Raw genomic sequence first — 19,694 nt, 5'->3', positions numbered from 1 at the left:
AAAGCATGGACCTTTCCTCAGCTTCCTCAGGTCCTGTGCTTCCCCAGACCTATCACAGGACCTACAGACTGTAGGTGCTTAATAAACATTTGTAGAGATTGGCTGGATGATGAACTCACCTGGAGAGCTCTTAAGAAAGACCAATGCCCAGAGCCACACTAACAGAGATTCTAATTTAATTGGTCTTGGGTGGTGGCCAAACCACCAGTATTTTTTAAAAAGCTCCCCAGGAGGTTCTACCATGCAGCAGGGTCAAATATATAGGATGAGTGTGTAAGATGAGCTAGAGCAGACCAAGCCTGGATGTTAGGAAATCAGTTAACTATTTATTACAAGAGTACAGGCATGAGAATTTCAAATCATTACTATTTTCTCTTCTTCCAGCCCCTATAATTCAGTGTACTTGTCTCCAGCAGCTGAAATGTGTAGAGTGTCTGCTTTTAAGAGTTAAAAATGTTGGGGCCAGCCTCGTGGCCAAGTGGTTAAGTTCACATACTTGGCTTCGGTGGCCTGGGGTTCACTGGTTCAGATCCTGGGCACAGACCTACACATCACTCATGAAGCCATGCTGTGGCAGCATCCTACATAGAAGAACTAGAATCACCTACAACTAGGATACACAACCATGTACTGGGACTTTGGAGAGAAAAAAAAAAGAGGAAGATTGGCAACAGATGTTAGCTCAGGGCCAATCTTAAAAAAAAAAGAGTTAAAGATGTAAGGCGGGGACAGTGGGGTCAACATCACCCCCATGGTCTATTGGATGGTCAGATAAGAAACGTTTCTTATGAATTCAGAAAAGATTTTAGTCCTCAAAGAAGAAGGATGTATTTTGGGGAGAAATAACTTTAAAAAGTGCATTGATTCTCTCTCAACAATTGATAGAACAACTAGACAGAATATCAGCTAGGAAACAGAAGAATATAAAAGAACAATACCATCAACCAAAAGAATCTAACAGACATTTATAGAACGCTCCACCCCAAAACAGCAGAATACACATTCTTTTCAAATGCCCATGGAGTACACACCAAAAGAGACCATATCATGGGCTATAAAACAAACCTCCACAAATTTATAAGAATTTACATCAGCCAGTGTATTCTCCAACCACAATGAATCAAACTAGAAATCAATAACAGAAAGATAATAGGAAAATTTCCAAACACTTGGAAACTAAACAATATATTTCTAAATAATCCATGGGTCAAAGACAAAGCCTTAAAAGAAATTTTACAATATGTTTAACTGAATGAAAATACAATATATCAAAATATGTGGAACACAGTTAAAGCACTGCTGAGAGGAAAATTTATAGCACTAAATGCGAACATTAAAAAAGAAATGTCTCAATAAATAATCTAAGCTCCCAGCTCAAGAATCTAGAAAAAGAAGAACAAGATAAACACAAGGCAAGCAGAAAGAAGGAAATAAAAACTAAGAGCAGAAATCACACAGAGACCCTGGGAGAATATCACGTGACCAGGAAGGCAGGGCTTGAGTGATGCAGCTGCAAAGCAAGGAACAAGGAACGCCCAAGGTTGCCAGTAAACCACCAGAGGCAGGTTTCAGAGGGAGCATGGCTCTGCCAAGACCTTGATTTCAGGTTTCCAGCCTCCAGAACTGTGAGAGAATAACTTTCCGTGGTTTTGAGCCACCCAGTTGGTGGCACTTTGTGACAGCAGCCCCAGAAAACTAAATCAGCTTCCAAGCAGGTAGAAGAGAAAAAGGAAGAAGACGAGAAAATTTGATTAATCCAACAGAAGGCAGCAACTATTTTTTTAAATAGAAAAAAGGTTTTCTATAACAAATAGAAAATAGAATAGCAGAAATTCAAATATATCAGTAATTCAAAAATTATGGACATATTAAACTTATTTATTAGAATACAAAATGCTGAATGGTTATATAAATCTGATTCATTTATATAGTTTTCAAATGACATTTCTAGAACAATAGAACAAAATGATAGAAAATGTACAAGAATAAAGAAAAATATACACCAATGCCACCTGAAAAGAGAAAAAGCTAGTGTAGTAATATCCATATCAAAGTTAAAAAGAAACAATTCATGCTCACAACCCACCAAGAAGAAATAATGAAAATGTTCCTAAACAACTCGGCCAACAAAAACACCAAGGGAAAGCCAACAACTACAAGGGCAAATGGAAAGCCCCACAGAGCGGTAGATGTTCTCTTCTGAAAGCAGTGATCTGAGACAAGACGCAGGAAAAAAATCAGAGCTAGAGACAAGGTGAACAATTGAACCAGCCAGATTAATCTAAAAATATGCTTAAAACCTTATTCCCAACGAACAGAATTCATATTCTTTTTTTTTTTAAGCACATGGGAGCATTTATAAACTTATCCACGTACTAGGTTTCCAAGAAGTCTCACCAAATTTCCAAGAATCACGGTCATATAGACAACATTCCTCACTCAAAACACAATATTATTTATCTCCGAATTCAACTTCACTCTAAGAGAAATGCAAGCAGCATTTTTCACTTATATTGCAAACACAAAGGAAGGGTAATACGAGAGTTGGTTAGGACGTGGGAAAATGTGGACTCTTGGCCAGGATGTGAGCATAAAATTGATATAACTTGGCAATATCTATCAAAATTGAAAAAACACATTTCCCCTTTGCCCACCAATCATTCCTAGGAATTTTTTCCTCCAGATACACTTACAAATGTGCAAAAAGAAGAGTGAAGTATTTTCATTACAGTATTGATCATTATAGCAAAAGATACAAAAACCCTAATGGCCATCAATGTGGGAATGATTAAATTGTGGTCTTCTCAAATAACTGAATATTAAGAATGAGGTGGGACCATGAGGAAGAGCTCCAGGATCTGCAAGATGTGAAACAATGTGTATAGTGATGATCATTAATTTTTATTAGATAGAGGAAGGGTATTTACACTCTAGAGACACACCCTGCTAACAGAATCTGCTAACAGTACTTGCTTCTGGAAGCACTGGGAGATAGGAAAGACTCATTTTCACTAAAAGATAATATCCGCATTTTTTACCATGTTCATGTATTACAATTCAAACAATAAATAGGCAAGACACCTCTAGTCGTTTGATTTATTCATTTAAAATACAGCGTCTAACTAAAATGAAGTCTCTAGTGATAAGCCTAATAAATGGCAGAAATTCCACATTCCTTTGCACATTCCCTTTAAATTCCTTCATTGATGAACTGTCAGGACTAACGTGTCTATGCAATTAAACCAGCAAACATGTTCAACAAGATTTTAAGAGGTTCATTACCTGACTGCTCTATGCACAGGTGCTCAGTCAAAAACTGCAGGGCAGACCATTACAAACAAAAGGAAGACAGCTTCCCTTCATGGCAAGCCAACTTGATGAATCCTGGCTATCTCTCTCTGCTCTCTCACTCCACCCTACACCCAAAGGTCACAACAAGCACATTCTGGTCCTGCCTCAGGACCTTTGCACGTGCTATTGCTCTTTCCTGGAATGGTCCCACTGCCCAATATCTCAACATACCTCCTACACACACTCCCAGGCAGTCACGTGATTCACTCAGATCTCTGCTCAAATACCACTTGTTCAGAAAGGCCTCTCCTGACCAGCTTATCTAAAACAGTACTACCTTCCCAGACCCTCTCTACTTTCTTACCCTATTTTATTTCTTTTTTTGTCACTTATCACTATCTGACATGATTTTCACTGCTTATTTATTTGCTTCCCACACTAAAAGGTGAGCCCCATGAGGGCAGGGTTACTGCTATTCACCAGTACCCAGTAGCATACAGTAGATACTAAATAAATGTTTGTCACATAAATTAAACAAAATTTGCAGATGGGAAATCTATAGCACAGTTTTACGTTTTGGCCAAACCCCATCTCACGTAAGTTTATTTTTTCAAACTGCAGCTCTTTCTCATCTTTAATGCCTAGCCAACGATCAAAGAAAGGGGAAAGAGAGAAAAGTTGTTCCTGGAGAAAGAGCAGACTCCAGAATGGGAAAAGAACTTGTACCATGATGCTAGATTTTGTTGAACATCACCAGGCTAACACGTGATGGGTTCAGAATCAGTATTTATCTTCTTGGTCATCCCATCAGAAAAGTTAGGGGAAACCTTTTCAAAAGTATGGGGAATAAAAACCCAATGCTATAGAAGTATTCTAAAAGCAAGGATGAGTTTAAGGAAGTTGTCTGAATCGAATCGTATGGGAGGGAGTTGGTCCTCACGGCCCAGCAAGTGAGTCAGATCTAGTCCCTGAGGGTCAAGGATTCAACTGCCTGTTCCCCGGAGGGACACCCCGACCCCTATCAAATTCAGCGCTCTATTAGACTTCTCCCTTCTCTGGGCCTCGCTTATCAGAGAAATGGCACTAACCTACATCAGAGAATCACAAGAACAGAAAGAAGTCTCCCCACCTTGCCACTTCCAGACAGTTCTGCTCTGAAGGCGCCCCTCTCTGGTTCTTTAAGGGAGCCCCACGTCCTGTTCAGCACTGAGTCACAAGCTCAACCCTCACCCTAGTCTCCCAGCTCTGACCCAAAGAGAAGACAGTGTTAGCTCTATGGCACTGAGCCACACAGTCCACTGTCCGCAGCCCTTCCCCCCCACATCCTCATAAGGCACTACACATAGAACGACCCTCCAATTCCCGTCACATCCTCATAAGGCACTACACATAGAACGACCCGTCCAATTCCCATCACATCCGCAGGGTTCTCTGGAGGCAGGTTATATACTTTTGTGAGTTAGCACACAGCGTGGTATCAACCCCCCAAAACAGTTTCTGGAATCCAATTCCAGTAAAGAAAATAACTGTCTACTATCGAAAGACCAAAAAGACCCACATAGGTGAGTCTACTCCGCTCCCCACCCATGGGCTTTTCCAGGCTCTATTCAGCAAGTTCTTCTTATAGTCTAACCTAATTCTTCCTTGAATCAATATAAGACTTCTATTTCTCCGTTTTCACTGGAAAAGGAGAAGAGTTTAACTATTGTCCATCTTATATATCTTCAAATACTTAAGGGTCCCTTTCTGCCTTCTCTTCTCTAGAATTAACGAGCTCTCTCCTGTAAGTCTATGGCAATCATCCAAATTATTTCATTGTCCCCTTGACCTTGAAAAACTGCAAGTTCGAATCAGAGATAAAAACAGTTACATTGCTGCAGGTTCTGCTTCTCTAATATTTCAACCTGCCCAATTATGATATCTCTTTGCTTATTGTATTTTAGATGCAGTGGAGAATGACAGAACAACTGCTTTTTTGAGCATCTGTTGCCACTGACTCTGGGTTGCCTCTACAGTGTATGCTTACAGCATTTACCCAAGATTATTAAGTGCTCTGGTGACATTATTACAAGAAGGGGCAGGAACAGTGTCAACCTAATGAGGCGGCAGATTATATCTGATGGTCTCCACCAGAATATCAGCACAGGCCAGGCTGTGTGCTAATCAAGTCACCAAAGGCCCTTCACTCTGGGACAACAGCAGGCTTTGTCCACACCTGAAAGGAAAATGAGCTGCCTCTTTTCTAGTGCTAATAAGTTTAGTGGAGACGGGTTATGTTGCATGGGAAAAGCTGGGCTCGCCCCTTCCAGGGCAAGCATCCAAAGCCAGGGGCTTGAGGAGGCAAGAAGCCATTCCTTCCCGAGTTGGAACTTGAACCCCTTTGCTGGAAGGCTGATACCGTGTCCCTGAGCTCAGAATCACCAGCACTTTTCATGGTGCTTGACATGTAATGGGGGCACCATGTATGGTTACTGAAGAAATGAATGAATGAGTGATTAAGATTTACCTTTGGTTCTGAACTTGCTGGTAACTGAAGCAAAAAGAGGAATATACTGGTTTACACAGTTTTCATGTGTGAATATGAGAGAAGAGAACATGACTTCAGAAGATATAGTACTGCTGACATTGTTCTGGAGAATGTCGAGTGCATGCTTCTGTGAGTTCTTTAAAATCCTCTGCTGAAAACCCACGCAAAAGGCCAGCAATAAGTCAGTGCTCTTTACATTATTTGCTAGGTGGAAAGATCTGTTGGTCACACATGAATTTTCCCATCCTCACTGCTTTTGGGGCAAAAATCAAGGTCAGTCAGTAGCTTCTTCTCTGGTTCCTTAACAGCCAACATGAACATACTTTGGAGTCTCATTCACTCACACCGAATGGATGGGGTGGAACAAGAGACCACACATCCCCAATGGCAGATCATTTCCAGACGGTTAGATTAGGTTTAGAAATGAATCTATGGTTTCTCAGCAACAGGTCAGATCCCACTTGCTAATGATATACAACTAATTCTAGACTTATTTTTTCTCCCTTGGCACACAGTTACCAGAGTCTGAATATTCAAACAGGGCACAGAGAGTAACAAGGAGAACATAACTTGGGTTTAAAAAAAACTAATTTCATTGAATAATATCATCACACATACACTCTTAACCCAGGCGGAGAGAAGCCACACTACATTGTCCTAGCTTCTAAAAGGATAAATAGAAACTTAGAGGAAGCAATAAGCCTTCCAAATTTTGGAATTTAATGATACATTAAAAGAGCAAAAAGCCTGATAACTCCTAATCTCAGCCAAGTTGAGGTGAAACAGATACTCTTCCATGTTATTAGAGGTGGTGTCACTGATAGATGGTGCCAAACTGCCCACAGAAAGCTTGTATCAGGATCTTAAAAATGTACTCCTTTGACCTAGCATTCCACTTGCAGGAATCTATGATAATGAAATAAAAGAATATTTCTTTATCAAGTGAAAAGATGTATGTATAAGGACTTATTTGTAGCATGTATAAGTATTGCTTATGAAAGAAAAAAATGGAAACAATCTAAATGTCTATTAACAGAAAGTTGAATAAATAACGCATGGCCTATTGGAAGAACTGCAAAGATCCTTTCAGCCCTGCATGCACAAATACTTATTGAGCATCTGCTATGCTGAGCTTGGTTCTAGGCACTTGAGCTACATTACCAAAGTACAAAAAATCCCTGGTCCTGTTGAGTTTATGTTCTACATGTAACGCTTTTAAATAAATTTTTAATGGGAAATTCCAAAAAGACTACATATTTTTGAAATACAGACATACATATATCTGTAAGACATATATTTTTGTATATACAGATAATGCCAGATGTGCCCTTAAAGGAAGCCCTTGAAATAGCTCTGATGCCCCTGTGGGTCCCTTACATACAAATGAGAAGCCAGTGGGGCACTTTTAAAATAAAAACATACCACCAGTCTGAGCTTTGGAACACACTCAAGTGGATATGATCCTGGCTTTAATATATACACTAACTGCATGATCTTAACAATTCACTTAACTTCGCTAATCCAGTTTCCCCTTCTCTGACTCACAGAATTACCATAAGAGTTCAGAGGAAAAGAAAAATATCTAAAACTCTCTACAAGACGTCTGGCAAATAGTAGATGTTCAATAAGTATCTGTTTCCTGCCCTTTCTCCTTAGAATGCCTTGAGATTAACCACTCAATGCCTTCTCTACTAATTGATTATCCAACTTAAAAGAAAACGTATCCTTTAAAAACATTTCAATAAATAATTATCATTGCTAGGTCAAAGGGTTTTTAATTATCCTCTCTCGCCTGTCTCTCTCAGCCCATATACATACAACAAAAATCAACCAATCTTCTTTCCTTCAGCAACTACAGCTTCATACTTCTTAGCACTATTCCCTCTTCACAGAAGAAGCTGGTTAAAAAATGTTTTTTAATTAAGCAGATATCCATTAGCTTATTCTCACCTGTATTTGATATCCATATCTATCTCCACAAAATAGTCCTTTTCTCATAAAGCCTATAACTCAGCAAGAGTAAGTTTTTCTGGGGGATATGGAGGACCCACACCCCACCAGAACGCGCTGCAAGTCCTGAATTGACTACAGCATCTCCACAATTGGTTTTCTATTGGATGTTTTCCCTTAATTCACACACTTCACTTAATGCCTCAGCCTGCAAGCACAATAAAATCTTTTAGTAGAATATCTACTAGATAGTGAAATTCAGTGGCATAAAATAAGCTGTCTCGTGGACCCACTGCCATCTGGGAAAGTGATGTTCTAAGAGGGAATCTGCTAAGAAGCTAATAGACCCACATTCTCCAGGTGCTGTAGTTGGCCTCCGGCAATAAGGCTCTACCAAAAGCCACATTAATTCTTTCATTTAGTCCAGGACAAGAGTAGTTTATTGAGTATTGAAAATAACTTTTCTTGAAATCCACTGCCTTTATACCATATTTCATCAGATAAATACTTTCAGGAACTTAGCAGCAACAACAACAAAAATTGTGTCTTCTGAAGGAATGCTCTGTTTAATCTTATATGCCTATGAGAACCATGGAAAACAATATATTTTTCTTTTTGCTTTGGTTACCAGGAAGTTCAGAACTAGATTTAAATCCTAATAACTCAGTCATTTATTCATCTATTCAATAAACATACATGGGGCCCTTATTACTTGTCAAACATCATGTAAATTGCTGGTGACTCAGCTCAAGGACACAGAGTCAGCTTTCCAGAAAGCCTTGGACAGATACTGAATTAACAAGTGGCCATTAACTATGATTGAGCTACACATAGGGTACTCTGAGAGCTCAGAGGAAGAGCATCTCAGGCAGCCCTGGGGGAGAGAGGGGCAGGATGGGAGATGGCAGAGAGAATCAAGGAAGGTGCCCCCTAAAAATAATATATCAGTTCTGGTTCCTGGTAAATTATCTCTCATTTGATTTCTGATGCTTCTGATTCTTTAAAATTGTTTAAACTTTCATAGAAATAGATTGAAAAAATATATATTTAGTCATATATATGCATATTTAAATAAACACACTAAACAATATCCTTCTACCCTAAAGAAACCCTCAAAATTTACAAAATTCAGTTTATAATGGGATATTACAAGGGACCCTGGAAAAATCAGACATAACTAGGAGTAATATGCTTTGAAGAGTTGATTCTTGTCATGAATATTTTCCATGGCTCCAAAATAACTTTGGTTTAAAAATATTAAGGTGCCCTTTTATTAATTTAGCATATTCTTAACCTTGTCTGCTTCACTATTGTTTATTTCAGCATGACAACCCAAAGATCTTGATCCAGTTGCTCTGGGCTGGTAGATAGTAATTGACAACCCAGATTAACTACATGAATCCTGGCTTACTTCCAGATTTGGATAATGCGAAACCAACGCATTCCTTTGCCTCCTGCTATACCAGCTTTTGCCTCTGTCACATCGTACGCTGAGAGAATGGGGTTGCTGGCATAATTTCAAGTTATATCATTGATTCAAATCTATCCCCAAGAAAACCTGCTTTGATTTCAGATGAACACTCTCTAGTGATCTGAATTGCAGGGGCAGTAAAACAATTCTACATTTATGTAACATTCCCATCCCCAAAGGAATAGTTTTCTATGCCTACAAATACGTTAGAAGCAATAAGGAGTTTGGTGGGTTGGAGTCTTTTTTGTGACTTTCTAAAAAATCAGAATTCTATCTGGCAGAAATATCATGAATTTGGTGCTCAATAACAACAACTGCTATAATAAAGCATATTATATGCATAATCCTCATTTAATAGTAACTACTTCATAAACATATGGTAACAATGATAATATCCAACTTATAAATCAGAATTGGCAAGGAAAGTAAGTTGTGCTTTCAGGGAAGAGCTGAAGGGGAGGGCTGACCCCATCCTCAAGGTTCCCTCTGCCCAGATCATTCTCTAGCAGCTATCCACGCGGCTTACTCCCTCCCCTCCTTCAGCTCTCTGCTTAAATGTCCCCTATCAGAAAGGCCTTTCCTGACCACACTTCTTCAAAACAGCAACCCCAGCATTCCCTAGCCCCCTCCCCTGCCTACTCTTCATTCTTTCTTTCCATTTATTGTTTGTTTATTTTTGAATAACACTACCACCAGAAACAAGTGTGTTAGTTTTCCTTCTTCTTTCAATGTGAATGTGCCCTAGGGAGCAAGGGCTGTGTTTTGTTTAATACTGTATGTCTAATATCTAGCACCAAGTAGCCATTCAATAAACATTTGATAAATGTATGTATATGCAAACACATACCTTTCCTTTTTTTTTTTTTTTTGAGGAAGATTAGCCCTGAGCTAACATCTGCCACCAATCCTCCTCTTTTTGCTGAGGAAGACTGGCCCTTAGCTAACATCCATGCTCCTCTTCCTCTACTTTATAGGTGGGACACCTGCCACAGCATGGCTTGATAAGCAGTGCATAGGTCCACACCCAGGATTCAAACTGGTGAACCCTGACCACCGAAGCAGAGTGCATGAACTTAACTGCTGCGCCACCAGGCTGGCCCAATATCTGATAAATGAATGGTTTTTTTTTTTTTTTTACTCATTTATCTCACTCACATTCCATCCGTGCATCTTGATACTAAAACCAAGGCATAGGTAGAAAGGACATTTTCCCAACATCCTCCTCTCCTTATTTTTGCAAAGAGCAGCACCCTACAAAAATTCAAAGTGGATTGGAACAAATGCCCCAAGAAGTCCTTTAATCTTGCAGCGATACATCTAGAACTATACCTTACAGACCAACAACTGAATGTATTTTGACTCAGTGGGTCTGACTCTGCCCATTCTTCATGGTTCCCAAAAATACTCTCTGGGAGTTTGTTTCTCAAAGGGAAGAGAAATCAATCAACATCTAGTTATGACCTTAAAATAAAACAGATTGATGCTGACTACACTGACACTCTTTCCAGCATCTAAAGTTAAAAGGGGTGGAAAAGGTACTAAGAGCAGTAATTATCAATGACACTGTGCATTCATGACTGTCATTAAATAGACCACACAGCCCAGTTTACCAAGGCTAATTTGTACTTCAGAATCTCTCCAGCCAAAAACATTCACCTCCCTGACTGTGAGTCCATAAGACCCTTGAAGTCTTATTAAGTTTAGCTAAAGAGGATGCAATCCAGATATGCAAAGAAATGAGAGGGTGTGAGTCACTTAAATCACAGGAGATGTAGAAGCCAGTAAAAGGACAACCACAAAATATAACTAAATAAATAGCAAAGTATCTGACTCATAATTGCTCTTGCTTCTGTCACTAGAAGGGAACATACCATAGAAAAAATTTTAAGAATGAGTAAATAAATAAAAGCATCAGTCCACAGAAGCTAAGGGGCTTTGAGCAGAACATAATTCTAAGTCTCAATATTCTGTCTTGATGTTTGCTACCAAAGTGTTCTCCTAAACTGCCTGCCAAGGAGCAATGAAGCACAGCCCTAGCAATTCTCTCAACAAGACACCGAGAGTGGAAGGCTAATTTAATGGGGCAGGGCCAAGTGCCGTTAACAAACTGCACATCTGTAAGATGGAAGTATGCTGTCCCCATCTTTAGCAGTAACTCTCTTCTCTAACTAGCTCTAAGAGATTTTTGAAGCCTTTCTCCGTCTTTGGGTGTAGCTGCCAACGAGTTCACTTCTATCTGCGGAAAGAAGAGGCAGCCAAAATGTGGGCCTTTGCCCAGCAGCCCCTGCAGCTGCCACGGAAGGAGAAATTCGAGCTGCAGCTGACCCCTTCCTGAAGAAAGAACATATGGAATCATGTTCTCCGCATTATTAACCTACGTACCTTTTCAAGTCCTAAGTCCCTCTTCTCAGAGAAGAGAGAAGCAGCACTGACCAGCCACACAGGCCCACACCCATACTTTCTTTTGGGGGCCTGTAGAGGGGCCCTTTCTAACTCTTGGCTTATAAACTATTACACAGGAGACTTGCAGCCCTGAAGTAATTAGTGGCTTTTTGTACCTTCCCAAAATGTTTTTCCCTTGTCTCCCATCTCTTTATCTTTCTCATACTTTCTTAATCTTTCCGTTTTTTTCCTTCCCTCTTTCTCATCTTTTCTCACTTGATCCTGCCAGCACAACTAAGGGGGTTATTTAAACCCATTGGTAACTCACAGGAAAATAAAATAAGAGATTGCCGCTTATCTTCAGTGACCAGAACCACAAGATTAGGACAGAAAGCTACTTGAAGCACATTCATGTTGACAACATTAAGAAAGCTATAACATAAAAGCATATGAGATGAAATGAATCCAGGATCACAAATTAAGATCAACAACTACCTTTACGTGGAAACATTCTAAGGCACAGCTTGTGTCAGAAGTTCTTTCACAAAATGTCGATATGATTAGGCGAAGATACAGAAACCACAGTATTTAACCGATGTGCAAGCAGCATAATCCCTGAGATTAATGAAACTCCAGATCACAACTGTTTAATATATTTTTGCTAAGCAAGAGTAGCTCGTGTGGTGAGGATTTGTAGTTCAATCAAAATATCTTCACTACATCCACTTGTGAACATAATACTCACAACATCCATGTGATTAACAAAAGCAGTCTAGTCCAGGAGGGTTGCCAACGGCAGGCAGAAGTGTGGCATATCTAAACAAATGAACATGGAAAGGTATCATTATGACTGATGTTGTAGACATTTGGGATAAAAGGCTTTTAAAGTAAGTAGGAGGCTTTAGGCAGGGGACAAGTCTTAAAAAGGCCCTTAGGCTTGATAACCTTTCCCAAACCCCAACCAGGTACAAGAAAGACCCAGACAACATGCAGCATCCTCTTGTCCCCAGGTAGACAGATCTGGTGGGAGGTAGAAAGAGTGGATGCAAATTTACAATGGCGGAAGGAATAGGGAAGAAGAGTACAGTCGATGCTCCTCTCCCCATTCTCAAGAATCACTTAATCCGGCCCTCCTAGAAATCAGTGGGACCAGACCTAACTTCCCTCTTTCAGAGGAGGAAACCATTGGTTTTTGAACAAGCACCTTGAATTTTAGCTCTAAGGGTAAAAACAGAATTTGCCAGGTATCTACAATGGATGACTAACTTCTGTCCCTCCTTGATTAATCACTCTGTGGATGTTTGCCTAAATAAAGACTCATTATAGAACGGCTACAGGACATGAGCCAAACCACTCTGATGTCCAAATTAAAACACTTGACATCTCCCCCTTCTCCTCTGCTTCAAAGGCATTTAAAGCTTTTCTCCTAGAACAACATGAACACAATACATCTGGAAATTTGCCATTTTGGTAGCGGGGGCTGGAGAACAGATCAACAGAGCGGCACAAACTATGTCCTCAGCAAGAGCCTCTTGGGTGGAACGAAGCTCCTGGCTGTGTCTTGGGCCAATCCAAAGCAGAGAAGGGCAAGCCTTCCCCAAGCTGTGGAGGGAGAAGAGCTGCTCTTTGGACCTCGTCCAAGAGGCCTCCCAAGGGCATACAGAGAAGAGGTGGATGCATCACTATTTGAGCACCAGACCAACAGTACTCACGCTTCTGGACCAAAGGTGAGGGCCCAGGATGGAACAGAAGCAGAAGTCTGGGGCAATAAGATGAAACAAAAACAAAAAGCCTCTTTCTTCACAAAAGGAAAAATGGTATCAAGAAGGACTGGGACCATGGTCAAAGAAAGAGTGAAACAACGTTGGGTTCAGCATGCCAGCCCTCTGTGTCGGGTACCTGTCTGTATTCTTCCTTCTTTCTCCTTCCCAGATGCCCCAGCCCTGTTCTCAGGGCCTGAGCAGATATCTATTCAACAGTCAATATTTATAGAGTTCCTATCTTATACCAGGCACTGAATTAGAAATGAAGAATGCACAGAAGAATCCTACTGCTCCTCTGCTCTGAAGTTACAAAGCCCCATCAAAAAAGCTGGATAGAGTCCACCATGAGTCTCGTCTATCTCATCATGAGCAACACCAGCTGTGGATGCTGCCAACATCACAGGAGAAGCCTTGTGACTCTATAAAGCACTTAGCACTTCCCACTCCTTCTTCAAAAGGTAACTTCCCCCACCTAGGAGATAGACAGACTTACTATTACATTCCCTTGGGGCTACATTCCCTTCTCTGAAAGATTATCTCTAGCTAAAAACCAGGAGGAGGAAACTCATGAACCTTATTAGTCATTTATGACTCTGTATGAAAGTTAGTTGCATCCACCCCAAAGAGAAGATTTTCAGATAGAGAGTTTGAGGGTTGGCTGCCTAAAAGAAGTACAGAGTAGAAGTATACGCAGAGAGCAGCCCAGGCCTGGTGCCTGTCCTAACTCCTTCAGGCCACACTCCCAAGAAACATCCTGCTTGCTGTATTTTGCATATTCTCAAGCGTAGAAAAGTCACTCATGCTCTAAGTAATTTCACATGCTAAAACTCTTCGATCTTTTTTCTTTTCTTATTAGGGTCTTAGAAGTCAGAGGAGATGGCTGTTTCAAGAACCTTCCTCAACATACAGATTTGGGTCATTCTTGCCTGGCATGTCCCCAGCAAATAACCAGCAGAGGACCTCCTTGTGTTTTTGAAGTACATCCCCTATATGCTGAGTTTTAGGAAGCAAGCAATGGACCCAAAAGTCCTATATGCCCTTTCCTATGCACCCATTCAGCACTACATTTCAGACAATCAGGAATTATTCATCATTTTTAATCAGAAAAGAGATGAGATTCCCCAGGTGAGTTCTCTCTTCCTCTCATTTGTGAGTTAAGGCAGGTGGCCTACATAATTCTCACTAGATTTTCTTCTGGTACACAATCAAGGAGATTAGAACACCAGGCAAGATTAAAAATAGAGCAATCTCTCTAGAAAATAAAAGGTAGGTGATATGCTCTTCACTGGTGGGTCCTTAAGCATCTGAGCAATGAACAGATACATAACCTTCTATAACACATCCTGTTGCTATTTTGTTGATACAAACGGTTCTGTAATTGCCTTAAGAAATTCTTACATGTCTTGAAAGCTTATTTTTGAAAAGAGAAAATTTAGAAATATTTCACATTCAAAGACCCTCTTACCACTATTCATTGAGAACACTGAGTACTTTACACATTTTTTTTCAAAGGTCTACACAGACGAGGCAAAAACACTAAAGACTGCCTTGATTAAGACCAAATAAAATCCAGCTCATCTCCACTTTCCATCCTTGTGAGACTCTCTAGCGTAATTACAGCAGCTGCTCATCAGTAGAGTGAAGGGAGATGTGGTACCAATGATTAGAACCAGGACACGGAATCAATTTTCAGAAAATATCCCTGAAGTCCATGATTTGAATCTGTAACTTGAACCAAATAACTTGCTCTACTAATTAAGACTGGCCTATCAGGAGACTTCAAATGCTATCTGAAGGTACATCCCCAAATGCCATACCCAGATCTCTGTCAAGCCATCTGGAAAAATGCAATTCAATTCCAGACAAGCTTATCATGTGGTAGGTGTATAAAAAGAAAATGTATAAAAAGAAAAATAAGACAGAAACCTAATTTTCAAGAAGCAAATGATGGCACTATTATATCCAAGTGGAAAGAGCCACTTGAATAATGGATTATGTTTTTTCTTCTAAAGAAAGAAATCGGTTGAATGACATACGTCAGCTGAAAATATATCTTTTAATATAACTAAATACACAAATATGGGATCCAATTTTTTTCCTTAAAAAAACAGTCATTTGCCTGTGCAGTACTGTATTTTGAAGACACAATTCTGGCCAATGACCTCAGAGTAATCAGTAAAATAGACCGTACGGTAGTATGTGAAATGCTGGATGATGAGGGCACCATTATACCCCATAAACCAAAAGTAATTCCAGGCTCAGCCTACAGTCAAGCACAAGTTAGCTGTAACTGAGAGGAGATAAGGAACTAGGGCATCCTCTAATGAGATCAGTTGAATTTTCTGCTTCTAGCCCATATTCTGAGAGGTCCTCTTGCTACAATATAACGAGATCCTGGATAACTAGAATAAACAAACTTTATAATGCATTTCTGACCACCAAAAGAGTAGAGAAAATATTCCAAAGGCACGTATACACACATGTACAGAAAGACAGACAGACAGAAAGAAAGAGCGAGGGAGGGAAGGAGGGGGAAAGAAAGGGAGGGAAGAAAGAAAGAAAAAAATATAAGATAAAATCAAAAAGGTACACGTCAAGCACATACACAAGGCAGGGCTTGTATATGGGAGTAGATGCTCCTAAGACCTCTGGCATCAGAGGTGAAACTCTGGGTCCCTCCCATGGTGGGGTAGCGGAACCTGAGACGTGTGCAGTAAGTCAAGACCCTTGAAGGTTGTTAACATAGTCCTAGGCCAGTCCCATCCCCAGGCTCCAGGACACAAGAAATGCAAATCTTCTCTGGAGGAAAGCTCTCCATCTAAGCCCTTAACATCACTATAAATTAAATTTAATCAAATAAGCTCTCAAAAAAATTCCTCAAAACACAAGAAAACAAAGCAACATGAATGAGTTGCCAAAAACAATAAAAAACAGAATTACACTCTTAATTAGCAAATATTTAGCATGCTCAGATATAGAATAATACTATATAGGAAATATTTCATATAACAAAATATGAAATAAATGAAGAAACAAAAAGAGGCTTTTAAAAAAATGACCAGAAAGATTTGAAAATTAGCCAAAGAGAATCTTTAGAAAGAACAACAACATAAAATCTTTGAAATTAAAAACTTGATGGATGGGTTAAACCACAGATTTACACAGATGAAGACAGAATCACTGAACTGATAAGAGTTCTGAAAAAAAGTAATCAGAATGCAGCAAAGACATAAAGAGAAAATATTAAAAAGATATTAAGAGGCATGGAGCATGGAATAAGAAGGTTGAACACAAGGACAATGGAAGTCTAGAAGGAGAGATGTGAGACTGGAGGGGGGTCAGATTCCAGACATAATGGCCTACGGCTTTCTAGAAATGATGAAAGACATCAATCCAAAGATGCAGAAAACATACTATATACCAAGCCAAATAAGTAAAAAGTATTCACATCTAGATATACTGAAGTGATACCGCAGAATACCCAAATGACAATACTATAAAAGCAGCCACAAAAGAGATCATCAATTAGACTGACAGCAGAATTCTCAACGGTGACAACTAAAGTCAGAAGACACAAATTATCTTCAAAGTGCTAGGAGAAAATAACTGTTAACCAGAACACCCAATGAAACTGTTTTTTAAGAATGAGAATGAAATAAATACATTTTCTTATAAACAAAAACAGAGAGTTTATTATCAAAGAATTTCACTAAAGATATGTCTAAAGGATGTACTTTAGGAAGAAGGAAAATGAACCCAGAGGAATATCTGACATGCAAGAAATGGTGAGCAGAGAAGTGGGTAATTATGTAGGTAATTTTATACGGATATTTTTAACTACCTCTGTAAAATAATGATAAAACTAAAGTATACCTAGTGGTGGTAAAAAAAGTCAGAACTAAAATATTAGACAGCAATAGAATACAACTCATGAGAGGGTGGTGAAAGCACTCCAAGGTGCTAGGTTGTTTGGAGACTGCGTAATGATACTAACTACCTTGGTTCACAATGGGGGAAAATGGCGGCACGGCCCTAATCCACCTGGACCACACAAGGACTCACTTACTACTTCCTCTCCCACACTAGACCTGACTCTCCCCAGTTTGTGATCCAGGTTGGAAGAGTTGGGGGGCGGGGAGGAGTTACCAACTCTGATGAGAATGAGATTCCTGGGTGGGTTCTGTAACCCCTGGAGGCAGAGTGGCTTCCCTGAGAGAGGAGGAGCTCTGAGGAAAGAAAAGGCCTGGAGGAGGAGGAAAGGCAGTGTTTTGGCAGTCAAACTTTCAGCTGTGTCTAGAAAGTAACCTACTTATTGTGGCTTTGTTTGTGGAGAGCTTTGTTGGGGCTAGGCACTGTTTGACCTTAGCAAACATGCCTGGAGATGAGTGACTTGTAAAGTCACTGCATGGACTTGTAGGTGCAGATGTGTCTGAGTTCCTGGGTATCACCAATCGAGAGGTTTGGGGTGGTGGAGAAGAGGTGATGCGAAAGGTTTATATTCGACTGGGAAAGCCCAACATCCTCCTGGGATTTTTCTGTTAGATGCAGTCAGACCTCATCAACCCACATCAACTTTCTTCCCAGGAAAATAAAAGTCAGAGTGAAGACCTCCCTTCTTCACAGGTTTCCTAGCAACTTGGTTACTGAGTCTGGGTCTTTCTGAGTACTGGGGTTGGCCTCCAGGAAAATGACCCCAAGAAGCTTCCTGTGGCCATTTCTTCATCACTTTTCATGATGACTTGGACAATGAGGCTGGTATGGGGATAAGGAGGTGGGAAGAGGGATGGGGAAGAGCAGCACTGTAACCAGAATCTTAACTTGTGGAACGCAGGCTCCACTTTATACATAATCCTAAAGCAAACAGTAGAAGGGTCAATTGACAAGGGAGAAACTGCAGGACACATTTCAATGCGAGTTCCTAATTATTTATGAACTATCTATTTTTTGGATGATCTCTCCCACTGATGAACTCCACTCGAAGAACTGGTGAGCAGAGACAATAGTTAATAATTGCCCTGTTACTATAACTTTAGAAGCATTAAAAATGATTCTACTCTAGAGTTGCTAAAAACAAATGGTGTTGCCTAGTTGAGAATACCAGACTACTCCAGCATGCACACCTGTTCATAGTATCATATGATCCCTCACTTACATAACATGTTTTATAACCCCTGCCTAAAGACCAGACCTGTGTATTTAATACCAAACACACCATTACCTGGTTTTCCCACATGCATATAATTGCCCTGAGTGTTGTTATAAATGATCTGCTCTGTGCACAGAGAAGACATTGCCCAATGGAAAAACTGTCACTGATGACAAGGCAGTTTCTCCCAGCCCCCAAAAGGACTATATATTGGGATCCCCCAAGAAGTGTTGCATTCAAAATCCACATTATTGGAGAGGCAGTGCAGTGAGGAATTAAAAGGAAGAGACATTCTTTAATATTTCCAACCAATGAAGTTAATACTTCAGAAAATCAGTCAGCAAACATTTATGAGATTTCACAATGCTACTTGGTCATGATAGGAAGAGGAAGAACCACCCTTGGATTCCATAGGAAAGAGTGCAAACTAGAAAAGCACGGGACAAAGGAGCCAGTGGGATCCTGTTGGCTAATATGATGAGTATTTCCTTAATATGTTCTACTAAATCATCCAAAACTTCACGAATTCTTGGGGTGAAGATTCATAAAGTCTTTTTAGAGCTAAGAGACATTTAAAAAAATTCCTTCCTTCCTCCTTCCTTCCCTCCTCCTTTCTTTCCTGCCTTAATCACTTCACAGAGACTGAGATTACCAGTCGAGTGTTCTTAACTCCACACAGTAATTGTCCAACTTGAATTACATACAGACTTTTTAAAAGAAATATGTTCCCTCAAATCCCCCAGTGTTAACTTTATTGTTTTTAGTGTGTTCCTTAGAAAACAACCAATATGAAACCAGGTACAAAATTCTTAGATGTAGTGCCCTTAATCTATACAAAGCAGATGTATAAATAAACACAACCCAAACTATACAAACAATAGCATTCGAATTCATAACATTAATATAACATACACCAGATGATGTTCTCCTGAAACCACATTGCTGCCCCAGTGAGGATATAAATGGTACTGGTCACTGATTGTTCTAGCATGAGTCGTTTTGAGCTCGACAAGCATTTACTTCCATGTTCTATGTGATGACTGGATTCTCCCACCACTTCCTCTACTGGAAATACTGTGAAACCTTTCTTCATCAGCCTGCTCTGCAGGCATTTGGTCTTTAAATGTAAATAGTGCTTTGGCATCACATTAACTCTACCCTGAT

At 39.9% G+C, this 19,694-nt stretch overlaps 1 protein-coding gene across 9 annotated transcripts in view; it reads right to left on the bottom strand.

Annotated features, from left to right (window-relative positions):
• Positions 1–19,694, bottom strand: part of LYPD6B (LY6/PLAUR domain containing 6B) — a 141,892-nt gene that overhangs the window by 67,437 nt on the left and 54,761 nt on the right. For 4 of the 9 annotated variants that reach the window (XM_046659454.1, XM_046659456.1, XM_046659453.1 and 1 more), the window contains exon 3: positions 12,367–12,437. The exons of the other annotated variants lie outside the window; for them this stretch is intronic. The gene's annotated coding sequence lies outside the window, so the exon portion shown is untranslated. The remainder of the gene's footprint in view (positions 1–12,366; positions 12,438–19,694) is intronic. 9 annotated transcript variants of the gene reach the window in all.

The sequence above is a fragment of the Equus quagga genome, chromosome 4, assembly GCF_021613505.1.
Source record: "Equus quagga isolate Etosha38 chromosome 4, UCLA_HA_Equagga_1.0, whole genome shotgun sequence".
In the NCBI taxonomy this organism is placed as follows: domain Eukaryota; kingdom Metazoa; phylum Chordata; class Mammalia; order Perissodactyla; family Equidae; genus Equus; species Equus quagga.
The sequence above is the reverse complement of the archived record's forward strand: the minus strand, read 5'-3'. Positions and strand labels throughout refer to the sequence as shown.